Below are 13,462 nucleotides of genomic sequence, written 5' to 3' on the forward strand. Positions count from 1 at the left end.
ATGACTGAAGTACAATCCTACCTGGAGAAGGTGTTAGGGGGGTGAGGGAGGAGGGACAGACTTAGTGCCTTCTGGAGATATCTGTAATTATCAAACTTTTGGTCTTTTATTTTTGGTTTGATTTTTCTCTTTGACATCTTCCCTTCAAATATTAAGTCTATTTGCAAATGAAGTTTTGAACTCTTAGTTTATTGATTTCCTTTCTTCCTCCTCATTCCTAGCCGCTGTGTATGCACTGTCTAGTTTAAGTTTGGTGTCATCACAAGGGCCTGGGGTGAGGATGCAGGAGCTCATCCTCAAATTGTTATGACCAGCAGAGAGACTGTGCTCACCGGGCATTTCCTAAACCTCCTCTCCTCCGCAAAGGAATCTCTGCTTCTGGATACTGACATTAACTTCTTCTAGTCATGTATGATCATCAACCCCATTATAGCCTTTTCAGCAACAGTATCTGAACACTATCTGAACAGTCCACCAGGGACTCAAAAGTTGCAAAGAAGCAAAGCAAGTTTCAAGTAGAAGTTTCTGTCTCCATTGATGCCACTTTACACCTTGGAGTCTACTATTTCAGGGAACAAAGATTATGAACCAAATATTGGAAAAAATGATTTGTGAAAGGAGTTTTTCCCAATTTGTGAATCTATTTACATGCTATGCCTTACAAAGTTATGAAATAAGATTCCCTCGTTGTATATGTGATGATCACCTACCATTATCAAAAGCAAGAAAATTACATTAGTGAGGACTGTGAGGGTTACTTATAAACTCTGGTAAATCATAGTGGATGGAACTAAAAGATGTTTAGCACAGTAGGACTGTGGACACTGATGACAACACGTTTATATGGTGCCCTTTTTTGTACACAAAGAAAATCATTTCTCCATGTTATTTTCATTTAGTCCTTAAGAAAGTTCATAAGCTGGGGGAGGAAATGGTTTGGATGTGAAGGAGCTTAGAAGACAACAGAAAAGGGAGGAAAAGGGGGCTGGTGAGGAAGAAGGCAGCAGAGTGAGAGGGAAAAAAGGGAGTTAATACAGACGGTCCCCAACTTAGTGATGGTTTGGCTCACAATCTCTTGACTTTACCATGGTGTGAAAGCAATATGCATTCAGTAGAAACTGTGCTCAGAATTTTGCATTTTGATCTTTTCCCAGGCTAGTGGTATGCTCTCTGGTGATGCTGGGCAGCGGCAGCGAGCCGCAGCTCGCAGTCAGCCACACAATCACGATGGTGAACAACCGCAACCCTTATAACCATTCTGCACCCATATAGCCATTCTGGTTTCACTTGCAGTACAGTATTCAATAAATTATGTGAGATATTCAACACTTCATTATAAAATAGGCTTTGTGTTGGATGATTTTGTCCAACTGTAGGCTAATGTAAGTGTTCTGAGCACATTTAAGGGAGGCTAGGCTGAGCTCTGATGTTCAGTAGGTTAGGAGTACTAAATGCATTTTCAACTTATGATATTTTCAACTTACAATGGGTTAATCAGGGTGTAACTCCATCGTAAGTCAAGGAAGATCTGTATTAGAATGTTGACAATGCTGTATTGATTCCATCCGCAGAAAATTACCTCCAGCCCCTCTTAGTCACTGTGTGCTGGTCACAGCGCTAAGTGCTTTCTATAAATTGCCTCATTTTAACAACTCTATGAGGTGGGGACTTTTATTATTGCTGGGACTTTTATTATTGCTATTTTACAGATGAAGAAACTGAGAGAGACAGACAGAGATTAAGTAACTTTCTCCAGGTCCCAGTGAGGAATTGGAACACAGGGCTAGAGAGTGCCACACCCTCTAGAACCCAGGCAAGGCCTGCTACTTGCCTCTGGTCTCTTGACTCTGATCATCTTCACAGTGGAGAGGGTTAAGGCCGAGTTTGCTGGGCAGTGGAGCCTTGACTCAATATGAGCGTTCTCCTGCTCTCATTTACTTTATTCCTTGAGTCATCAACACCACCCCCAGGTTCAGTGATTTGTGGAACCTATTTAGCCTGTAGTCCTGCTCACAGCTATGATTTATTATAGCAAAAGGACACAAAGCAAAATCAGCAAAGAGAAAAGACACATGGGGTAAAGCCCAGGAGGAACCAGGCACAAGCTTCCAAGAAGTGGAGTCACACAGGACGTCCTTAACTCACCCAGCAATGAGTTGTGATAGCACATGTGAAATTGTCCACGGGGGAAGTTCATTATAGACTTAGTGCCCAGGGTCTTTATTGGGGCCTAGTCATCTAGGCCCCCTCTGCCTGACACATACCAAAATTCCAGACTCCCAGCAGGAGAGCAGATGTTCAGCATGAACTATGTCATCAGCACAAACAGTTTAGGCACAGGGAGCCACTCTTCTCAGTTAGGGTGATGGGAACCCCTTCTGAAACCCAAGTTCCCAGAGGCCAGCCAAGGGCCAGTCCTGCAAGCAGTCCTCTCTAAGGATAGCAGCTTCAGGCCTGCTACTTAACTCTTTTCTGCACATTTCTTCATTTCCTTTCACTAAAGAAATCATTTTATTGAGCTGAAGTTTGAGGCATTGAGCTTACATAAATTTCTATCTAAAAGCATCATGTTAACTTGATGTCATTTTAAATTCAAATGATTTCATCCACTCACACTACTGAAAGCAGCTATTCTGGCCAGGCAGAGAAAGCAGCATGCAGAGAAGAAAGAATATGGCTGTCTGTCATCTTTTGCCCTGTGGAGATGATGGGACAAAATTGGGGCCATTGTTAACAGCTCCTGGCACACCCTGCTCATTGCCTCCAAGGGCAAGGAGAGAGGTTTGCCAGGAAGCTTTTAGTTGCCTTCTTTCCTAAAGCACAGTATGGCAGGCAGAATTCTAACGTGGCCCCAAGATTTCTGTCCCCTGGTGTACACACCCTGCATAATCTCTCCTCTGAGTGTGAGCAGAGCCTGTGAACATGATGGACTAGTCATTCCCTTGATAGATTATATTATGGGGCAGAAAGGAGATTACCTGGGGTGGGCCTGAGCTAATCAAAAGTGAGCCCTTTAAAAGCAGAGAGTTTTCTCCAGCTGTTCACAGATGAAGAACTCAAAGATGTGCTCCCGATGGTCTCAAAGAAGAATCAAACTGCTCTGTGGTGAACTGTTCATGGGAGCCACATGATAAGAAATGCTAGTGGCCTCTAGGAGGTGAGAGCCATCCCCAGCTGATAGGCAGCAAGGAAATGGAGATGTCAGTCTTACAACCACAAGCAAGTGAATTCTGCCACAACTATATGCACTTGGAAGACGACCCTGAGGGCCAGATGAAATCACAGCCCAGGTGGCACCTTGATTTCAGCCCAGTGAGACCCTGAAAAGAAAGTCCAGCCAGCTGTGCCTAAACTTCTGATGTACAGAACTGTGAGATGATAAATGGCTGCTGAGTTAGTGGTAATTTGCTCTGCAGCAATAGAAAACTAGTACACACGGTAAGGTAACGACCCTACATCTTGGCCTTGGATGACTCTTATGTTTAATAGAATGTATAAATGCTTTAATTTTTCTGATTTCACTGGCTATAACCAAGCATCTTTGGAAAAGTGAAAAGTGATTGGACTACATGCTTAGGCTATAAATTCACAACGTCTTATCTGAAACATGAACAAATGCAAAATGTATGTGCAAAGCTGAATGGAATCTGAGAAGGTACGGGCAAAGCATAGCTAATTAGACATAGAACTGCTGTTACAAAGCCGGTTACTTTCCTAATTAAATTTTATGGTTTTGCTGAAGAATTAAAACAAGAAAGTTAAACAGAAAACCATGCCTCCAGAGAACTGGATTGAGAAAGCACCAATCAATTAAACTGTTAATTAAGAGTATAGCTATGGTTTAAATAAAGTGACGGAAGGTGGACAGATTGCAGGTGAGAGTCTGAACACCACGTTCTGCCTACATTTCTTCAAAAATTCTTTGTGCTCTGAACGAATAGAAATGGCTTTGTGTAAGATCACAATCAAACTTTCTGTTATAAAATTTGACACGTCCTTGTTGCAAGAAAAATTAATGATGCTTCTGTTTCCAGTTTTCTCATCAGAGAACTATAGGATAAAAAAACTGTCCTGTCTCCTAAAGTTTTCCATTTTTTCAAACTAAAACACAGCCTCGAAGATATCAGATGGCTTGTCGGGTGTCACTGAGTGACATATTAAGAGTCATAAAATTCCATGGGGAAAAACTGCCCTTCATGTGAGGAAGACTTCACTCCTCCTTGGCTCGTATGTGAAGTTCCCTGCTGCCTTTCCCAGGTGTGACTCTCCCTCCTCAGCGTTGTGCTGTAGTGGGCTGCTCTCTTCCCTAATCCTCCTTGGTGCACTCCCAAGTCATACAGCTTGACCTACAGGAGCTTTGGAACACCTGTGGTCCCTAGGCGCTTACAAGCTCAAACATCCAACTGGCCAGTTTGATTGACTGAGAAACTTGTGAGGAAGAAGATGGGTGACAGATCAGGCTGTGGGAGTTATTTCTTCCCAGTTTCATTAGAAACTGATTGTGACATTACAGGATCTCTTAATCGTGGCTGCCATGGGCAGAATTCTATGATGGTCCTCAAGATTCTTAGCCCTGATATACGCACACCTGCCAGGCATTCCATCAAACTCTAATCTAGGTACTTCTGTAAGAGGATTTTGCAGACATAAGTAGGGTCCCAAATCAGTTGAGCTTAAAATAGGGAGATTATCCGGGTGGACTTGACCTAATCAGGTGAGCCCTTTAAAAATAGTGTTTTCCCCAGCTGGTTGCAAAAGAGGATGTCAGAGAGATGCACTCCTGCTGGCCTGGAGGAAATCCAACGTCCATTTGAGAACTGCCACATAGCAAGACATTGCAGGAGGCCTCTAGCTGCTGAGAGCTGTCCCTCGTTTGACAAAAAGGAAAGCAGGGACCTTAGTCCTACAACTCCAGGGAAACAAGTTTTACCAGTGACCAGTGAGACTGTAAGAGGATCCTGAATCTCAGATGAGACCTCAGCCTAAGCTGACACCTTGATTTCAGCCCTGTGACACCCTGAGCAGAAAATCAAGCCACTTTTGACCAATAGAAATGGTGAACTAATAAAACTGAGCTGCTAAATTTGTGGTAATTTAGCAATAAAAGTTAATACAATAACCTTAAACAGCTAGTGACTTGGGGAGATAACTAAAGATAAACAGAAGCATTATGAATGATATTGAAAGATAAAAGTGAGGAAGAAACCAGAACTTTAATCTGCCAATATGTTTGGGGCAGGAAATAGCATTTCGATTTTTTTGCTAAAGGCTTTGTAAAGTAATGAGGCAACATGACTTTTGCTTTTTCTGGCATGATTTTTGAAAGAGAAAAAACTCTTTAAAATCCAGGCAGATGTCCAAATGCAATTATAGATTAAACTTCAGGAATACAAATTTCAGACATGGAATGCAGTTTTCTCCCTCTGCGTGGTTATTGGTAATTAGTATACTCACTAACAAAAACATATTAAGAGCAACAATACAATATATGGAAAAAACAAGAACACATTAGAAACATTCTTTCGAAAGTAAAAAGCCCTTTCAAAAGGTATTATGATGATGACTATCCCAGTGAGCCTTTGTTTAATTTACTCAACTAGGTCGGCCATGTGATCTTGGGCTAGTACCACAGTATTTTCAGTTGAGCGCGTTTCCCTTTTGTTTGTAAGACTTTCCGGTTTTCATGTTTACACAACCTGTTTTGAGACTAGTTTTTAAACTTGAAAAGTAGTTGGATGATAGTAACTGCCATTCCTAAAGCACTTATAACTGGATGGTTTGAGAGGTCGGGTCCAGCACAGTCTGCCGTAGAAGGTGATCTCAGCTGGGATCATTCATGCATCTGCCATCACCTGTCACTGCCCCGCTCTCATGTCTGGCAGTTGGCAGGCTGTGGGCAGGGGTGACAGCACAACTGGACCACATGTCTCTCAGCATCTAGCTGGCTGGCCTGGGTTTATTTACTTGGGGATCCAAGAGTAAGAGAGAGCAAATTGACAAAGCTCCTTGAACCAAAGCTTGAAACAGATAACATCACCTCTGCCACATTCTACCAGGCAAAGGAAGTCTCAGGGCCAGCCCAGATTCAAGGAGTGGAAAAACAGGCTCCAATTCTTGATGACATGACTGCAAGCTGTGAATATAGACATGAGAAAAATCTGTGGTCATTTTTATGTCCACCCTACTCCCTATTTCCCACCCCCTCAGCTCCCCACCCCCACCCATCCTTTCCAGTCTGTCACCAGATCCCAGGCGGAAGACGGCAGCTACCTAACTTCTCTAATTCTCACTGCCACTTTAGTTCTGGCCCCAATCATCTTCAGCCTGCATTGCACCAGTTTCCCAAATTGCCTTTGTCCCTCATATATGACTCCTATTTGTCCTCCATACTGTAGCCAAGGTGATCTTTCTGAAATGAAAAACTGACCATGTCACACCTCTACTTAAAACCTAAGTGTCCTCCACTGTCAAGAGCAGTAACTCCCAGCCCAGACCACACACTGAATCACCTAGGAAGCTGATATCTGGCCCCACTGCCGGAGATTCTTTTTTTGTTTTTTAATTTTTTGTTTATTGCAGTAACATTGGTTTATAACATTGTATAAATTTCAGGTGTACATCATTATACTTCTATTTCTGCATAGATTACATCATGTTCACCACCCACATACTAATTACAACCCATCACCACACACATGTGCTGAATTATCCCTTTCGCCCTCCTCCCTCCTCCCTTCCCCTCTGGTAACCACCAATCCAATCTCTGTCTCTATGTGTTTGTTTATTGTTGTTATTATGTACTACTTAATGAAGGAAATCATACAGTATTTGACCTTCTCCCTCTGACTTATTTCACTTTGCATAATACCCTCAATGTCCATCCATGTTGTCACAAATGGCTGGATTTCATCATTTCTTATGGCTGAGTAGTATTCCGTTGTGTATATATATCACATCTTCTTTATCCATTCGTCCCTTGATGGGCACTTAGGTTGCTTCCAAGTCTTGGCTATTGTGAATAACGCTGCAATGAACACAGGGGTGCATGTATCTTTAGGCACTGGTGTTTTCATGTTCTTTGGATAAATACCCAGCAGTGGAATAGCTGGATCATATGGTAGTTCTATCCTTGATTTTTTGAGGAATTTCCATACTGTTTTCCATAGTGGCTGCACCACTTTGCACTCCCACCAGCAGTGTTGGAGAGTTCCCTTCTCTCCACATCCTCTCCAACACTTGTTGTTTACTGTCTTGTTAATTATAGCCATTCTGACGGGCGTGAGGTGATATCTCATTGTAGTTTTGATTTGCATTTCCCTGATAGTTAATGATTTTGAACATCTTTTCATGTGTCTGTTGGCCACCTGTATATCTTCTTTGGAGAAATGTCTGTTCAGGTCTTTTGCCCATTTTTTAATTGGGTAGGTAGTTTTTTTGTTGTTGAGATGCATGAGTTCTTTATATATTTTGGAGATTAACCCCTTATCAGATGTATGGTTTGCAAATATCTTCTCCCAATTGCTAGGTTGTCTTTTTGTTTTGTTGATGGTTTCCTTTGCTGTGCAGAAGCTTTTTAGTTTGATGTAGTCCCATTTGTTTATTTTTTCTATTGTTTCTCTTGCTTGGTCAGACATGGTGCTTGAAAATATGTTGCTAAGACTGATGTCGAAGAGCGTACTGCCTATGTTTTCTTCTAGAGGTTTCACAGTTTCAGGTCTTACATTCAAGTCTTTAATCCATTTTGAGTTAATTTTTGTGTATGGTATAAGGTAAGGGTCTACTTTCATTTTTTTGCATGTGGCTATCCAGTTGTCCCAACACCATTTGTTGAAGAGACTTTCTTTTCTCCATTGTATGTTCTTGGCTCCTTTGTCAAAGATTAGCTGTCCATAGATGTGTAGGTTTATTTCTGGGCTTTCGATTCTATTCCATTGATCTGTGTGTCTGTTTTTGTGCCAGTACCATGCTGTTTTGGTTACTATAGCTTTGTAGTATATTTTGAAATCAGGGAGTGTGATACCTCCAGCTTTGTTCTTTTTTCTCAGGATTCCTTTGGCTATTCGGGTCTTTTCTTGTTCCATCTCATGTAACTTTAAGATTTTGCTTTGGGTGCTGACTAAGTCAATGAATACAATAATGCTAATTACAAGAACTATTTTAGTTTGAAAATCAGAGCTAACATGTTCTGCCTAGGAGTCAATTTGTTGTTTTGTATAGTCAAAAATGTCTGTATCTCTTTAAGCCTCTGACATACTTGAGTAACAAATCCATTCCTTTCTTGTAACCTAAAAGCAGCTACTAGGGATGCCTATATGGCAATTCTTTGTGCCCTAAAAAAATTCAGAGCAGCTTTTGCATATTCATCAGATACAACCACAAAGACTTTGCTTGATTAAAGAAGTTTCCTGTTTTCTACCATCTTGTTTTTCTAACTGTTGTGATTAAAATTCCCATGGTCCCACAGACATGTTCTTAGATCTTTCCCTGATAATTGCATTTGCTTTGAGGCTATCTGATCATGAGTGTTATTTTATTCTCTCACATTTCAGTCACATTTTGAAAATGGACCGTGATCTGGGCTAAGAATCAGCATCATATTCTTAAGAAGAAAGGAGAAGATAGAGAGCATGAAACATAATCTAGCAGGGGAAAAAAATTGACCCAGTGTGGGGATTGCTGATCTTTGAGAAGTTGCATCACATGTGTTGATTGTTCATCCCCTTAGAGAAATGATGTTGGGAGCAGAGGCAGGAGATGCCTCTGTGTTAGAGGACCAGGCTAAGCCTTTTTGTGAAAGTGTGATGGATGATATACTGAGGGAGCAAGCCCTGGGCTCTCAGGCAAGGAGTGAATAGACGGAGGATAAACAATGGAAGAGCAGGATATATCTTCTCTCATTCAACAGTCCCACCCCTCCCTGCCCTAAAACTCCAGCCTCCATACCCAGAGCCAGGCTTAGAGTAGACAGCCCACTCATTTAGTCAACAGATTGTATTGAGCAACAAGATCAGTCAAGATCCCATCAGGAGACAGAAACCACACCAATAATTTGAACAGAAAAATTTTAATATAAAGCAGTATTAACTGGTAAATTGTAACTAACCCTAAAAAGTATTAAGAGAGGAAATTCAAATATAGAGAGCAACTACTGCCCCTAGGAATAAGAAAGAGTTCCCAGGAAGTGACTGAGAACTCGACAGAGGCTCTTTTACTGCCCTCGACTCCAAGGCTGAGGTTCAGGCCTCCTTGGAGTCGGTGGCCCAATGAGTGGTGGAGAAATTCGCTAGGGTGCCAGCAGGCTGGAGCTGGTGTAGAGGAAGCTGCTTGCTGTGGTGTCAGAAAAACTTGCCAGAGAGTAAGTGTAACTGGGACTCCCACATGCCACCAAAAGCCATGCCATAGGAGGGAAGAAAGCGCACTGGAGCCAGGAAAAGAAGCTCCTTCCTCTGTTCTCTCTTCAGTGTCTCTTTAAAGCCCCCTCTTGACAAAGCCTAACATTGACCAGCTATCAAGGGAAAATGTTTACAGGGTCCGGCTCGAGTATCAGAAAGCAGAACGAAAAGAGAGTGGATTTGAAGTTGAGAGGCAATAACTGAAATCCCAGGGATATGGTGGTTAACAAGAGAAATTAAGGCCTTGTGCTCACTAACCCTGCCACCTAAAGAGGAATATAGGCCACAGCAAGGGGTAGATGTTAAGGGATAACATAAAATCCCTCTCGCCACCCAAAAAAAGAGAAATAAGCAATTTAACAGATATTATACATTTACTATGTGCTAAGGACTCTGCTAACTACCAAATACTTATATTATCTCATGTCATCTCTATAATTTAAAGAGAGGGTGGAATTATTATCCCAGTTTTATAGATGAAAAACTAAAATGTTCTGTTTCTTATTCCAGGGAAGATTTTTCCAACTTAAGCAGTTCCTTTGTTTTACCTGAAATCTTTATCAGATTTAAATAGACTTTTGCGGAGATTATTTGGTGGCCAGCTGAGAGTAAGAAAGGACACTGAGAAATGCAGATGTCCTGAGGTGGGGAGTCTGATGGAGGGAGCTGGGAACTCGCCACAGGCCAACACGGCTCACTTCACAATTTTGTCCAAAAGTGGAATGGGCCCCGGGCAGTCAGTCAACTCTTCTGCGACCTCCAGCAACACGTCCTGCCTTTTTATTTCTTAATAATGTGTTTAAACCATTTAAGTATGTTTTATCTTAGTATATTTAAATAATTGACAGCAAATATTTTCTCATATAAATATGTGAAGAATGAAGGAGGTGCTCAGAGAGTGGGAGAGAAATTGCAGTGATGAGCATGATATTTCTATTTTTACAAATCTAAGGTGGACTCTAATTATCACAGTTCTTATTGTTTATCATATGTATTTGAAAAAATGTTGGCGAAAACAGTTTACAGATTATTAAAAAACAACAACAACATTGATTTTGGAATAGCAAGATCTCTTAGGGTCATCTAATTTCTTTCTGGGGCATAGGAGCCCTTTATTGGTCAAGAGATCAATTGATCAAGGTTGATCAAGATAAATGATATATACTAAATGTTGGCTTTCACAGAACTTAAGATATTGCCTAGAGTAATTTATTCCTTAATAAGTTGTACAAATAAGGTCTATATCATACAACCATAAATGGATTCAATCGTATATGAAGAATATAGAGACATAAGCTATAAAAGTTAATTCTCTGACCAGTAATATTTAGCCTTTTCTCTTCATCAAACCTACGAATAATGGTCTCTAGGGAATGTCCATGAAGCCAGAAGATGGCATCAACGGATAAGGAGGGAGCAGTTATTTGAGGGAGTTATAATCAGAATTCCAGGTAATTTTAATAAAACAATAGAACGTTCAGAAAACAGAAGGTTCAGAAATTAAAGTTATCTTAAGGACAAATGCAGAGTAACGCTTGCAAATTTTTAGACTATAATACATGCCAAAGGGAAAATCATAGATCATAGTGAAATGTGAGCTTATAAACAAGCAGTGTAGAGTTACACATCTCTAAATTGGTGTGCTTGTCGGGGCGTAAGGACTCTGGACTTTCAGAGATTCCTGGAGTGACCTTTGTATGGCACGCTTAGTTAGTTGTGCAACAGAATTCTGTCTTCTCTTCTTCCTGGCACTGTGCTTCCAACCTCCCTCGCGGTTAGTTAGGTATAGCCATATGACTAGCCAATGGAGCATAGCCAATGGAACGTACACAAAAGTGATGTGGGCCGTTTCTGGGCCAAGACTTTAAAGAAAGGAAGTTCTCTCTCCACGCCATCTTTCCTCTTCTGCTGCCTAGATGACAGTAATAACAGGGCCCAGGAGGATGGAGGAGCTGTGACATGGAAAATTTCTGGGTCCCTGAATCACCACATAGAGGAAAGCTGCCCACCCACAAGAGATGCTCACCTTTGTCACGTGACCAAAGAATAAACTTCTCTTATATTAGTGTCATTATATTGTATTTGAGCATTGTAGGGAAGGAAAAATAATTTTCCCTATACCCTTCTAAGTTCTTAGCTGAGACCCCTGCAATGAAAAAACAGATTAACATGAGAAAAACAAATCGAAGTCTATTAACACATATGCATGGGAGATACTCAGGGAAAAGGGAGTAACCCCCAAGGGGGCTTAGAATTCAGACTTAAATACCATCTAAATAGAGAAAGGCAGAGGGGATGTATGCCTCTTAGGGGAGAGTGAAGGATTTTTAGGAAAGATGAATGGGCCCTTAGAAGAATAGAGGGGAGGTGTGATAGTTTGTGACAAAGTTTGTCTGGGTGTGGTATCAATTTCTGGTCTCCTCTCCTGTGATGAGTCGATCTTCCCTGGTTGATAAAACTCCTGGGGAGGGGATTTATGACAATTGAGTTTATTTCAGAGGATTTGTTTTTAGGCAGATAAGGGCAGTAAAGACAAAACTTCTCCTTGCATTTGCTGTTTTTCAAGTGCCCACAGCTCAAAATCATCAATATACCAAAGTAGCATATTTTGAGGTAGCATGTCCTGAACCCCGACAGCCATATTTTGGGGTGGCATATTCTGCTCCCCTCCAGCATCATCACAAATAATACATCAGATGGTACAGGAGAGCGCTGCCTTAACAAAAACAAAAAGATATGGCATTAGCTCAGCAATTGGGCAGTAGATGGAAGGAACGTAGGTATCACGATCTGGAAAGAAAGAGACCAGTGAGGGCCGGCCCCGTGGCTTAGCGGTCAAGTGCGCGTGCTCCGCTACTGGCAGCCCGGGTTCGGATCCGGGGTGCGCACCGACGCACTGCTTCTCCGGCGATGCTAAGGCGGCATCCCACATACAGCAACTAGAAGGATGTGCAACTATGACATACAACTATCTACTGGGGCTTTGGGTAAAAAAAGGAGGAGGATTGGCAACAGATGTTAGCTCAGAGCTGGTCTTCCTCAGCAAAAAGAGGAGGATTAGCATGGATGTTAGCGCAGGGCTGATCTTCCTTACAAAAAAAAAGAAAGAGACCAGTGTTATGTAGTAACGTAACATTTGGTAAAAGTATCAGCTGACCAAGGAAAGCAAAGTGCCTGTTGATCCTATGGTCCTAAGGGAACTAGTTGCAAACACCCAGAATGTTAGCACGTGTTGATTCCTCTCCCTGCTTACAGAAAGATGTTATAAGAAAGAGCTGAGTTCAGGCAGGAATTGACCAGTTTACAAGCAGAAATGAAAAGGAAGTGGGAGTATAAAAGGGTAGGAAAATCAGACTGCTCCTAGATCCTACACACAAGGAAATAAGACTGAAAAAATTTTTGAGCAAAAAACCTTAAAAAAGGTTTTAAGATTTCTTAGGTTCATAAAGTGACCTCGATTAAGGGAGTTACTTTTCTACCTTTCCACTCAAACCTACTGTTTCAAATGCCCTCAAAGTGGCTTCCATTAATTTGGAGAGAGGGGGCAGTGTGTGTGGGCCAGGAAACAAAAAATTATAATAAAACAGATTTGAGAATTACATCTAAGAAAAAACTTAGGATGTGGTTGCTGTCAAATGAAACTTAATGAAAGAAAATACACCAGAAGCCTACCTAGTTTCTGAGAGATGGCCCAAAATATGACAGATGACCAAAAACAACAACAACAACAAAAACTTTGCTAGATAAAGCCTAATACAACTCTCAGGACCCCAAACTTGAACAAGCCAGAAGCAGGCTACGAAAGCTGCCTGCCTCCAAGGAGCGCATATCACCAACATCCGCTTCGAATGTGGCCAGGAAGGCCCCGTGGCTTAGTGGTTAAGTGCACGTGCTCCGCTGCTGGCGGCCCGGGCCGGATCCCGGGCGCACCCCGACACACCGCTTCTCCGGCCATGCTGAGGCCGCGTCCCACACACAGCAACTAGAAGGATGTGCAGCTATAACATACAACTATCTACTGGGGCTTTGGGGAAATAAATAAATTAATTAATTAATTAAAAAAAAATGTG

At 41.7% G+C, this 13,462-nt stretch overlaps 1 protein-coding gene across 1 annotated transcript in view; it reads left to right on the plus strand.

The window, feature by feature from the left end:
* Positions 1 to 13,462, plus strand: part of CPA6 (carboxypeptidase A6) — a 270,901-nt gene that overhangs the window by 103,069 nt on the left and 154,370 nt on the right. The gene's annotated exons all lie outside the window — the stretch shown is intronic.

This window comes from Ceratotherium simum, chromosome 31, assembly GCF_057802395.1.
Source record: "Ceratotherium simum simum isolate JZ-2026a chromosome 31, ASM5780239v1, whole genome shotgun sequence".
NCBI classification, from domain to species: Eukaryota; Metazoa; Chordata; class Mammalia; order Perissodactyla; family Rhinocerotidae; genus Ceratotherium; species Ceratotherium simum.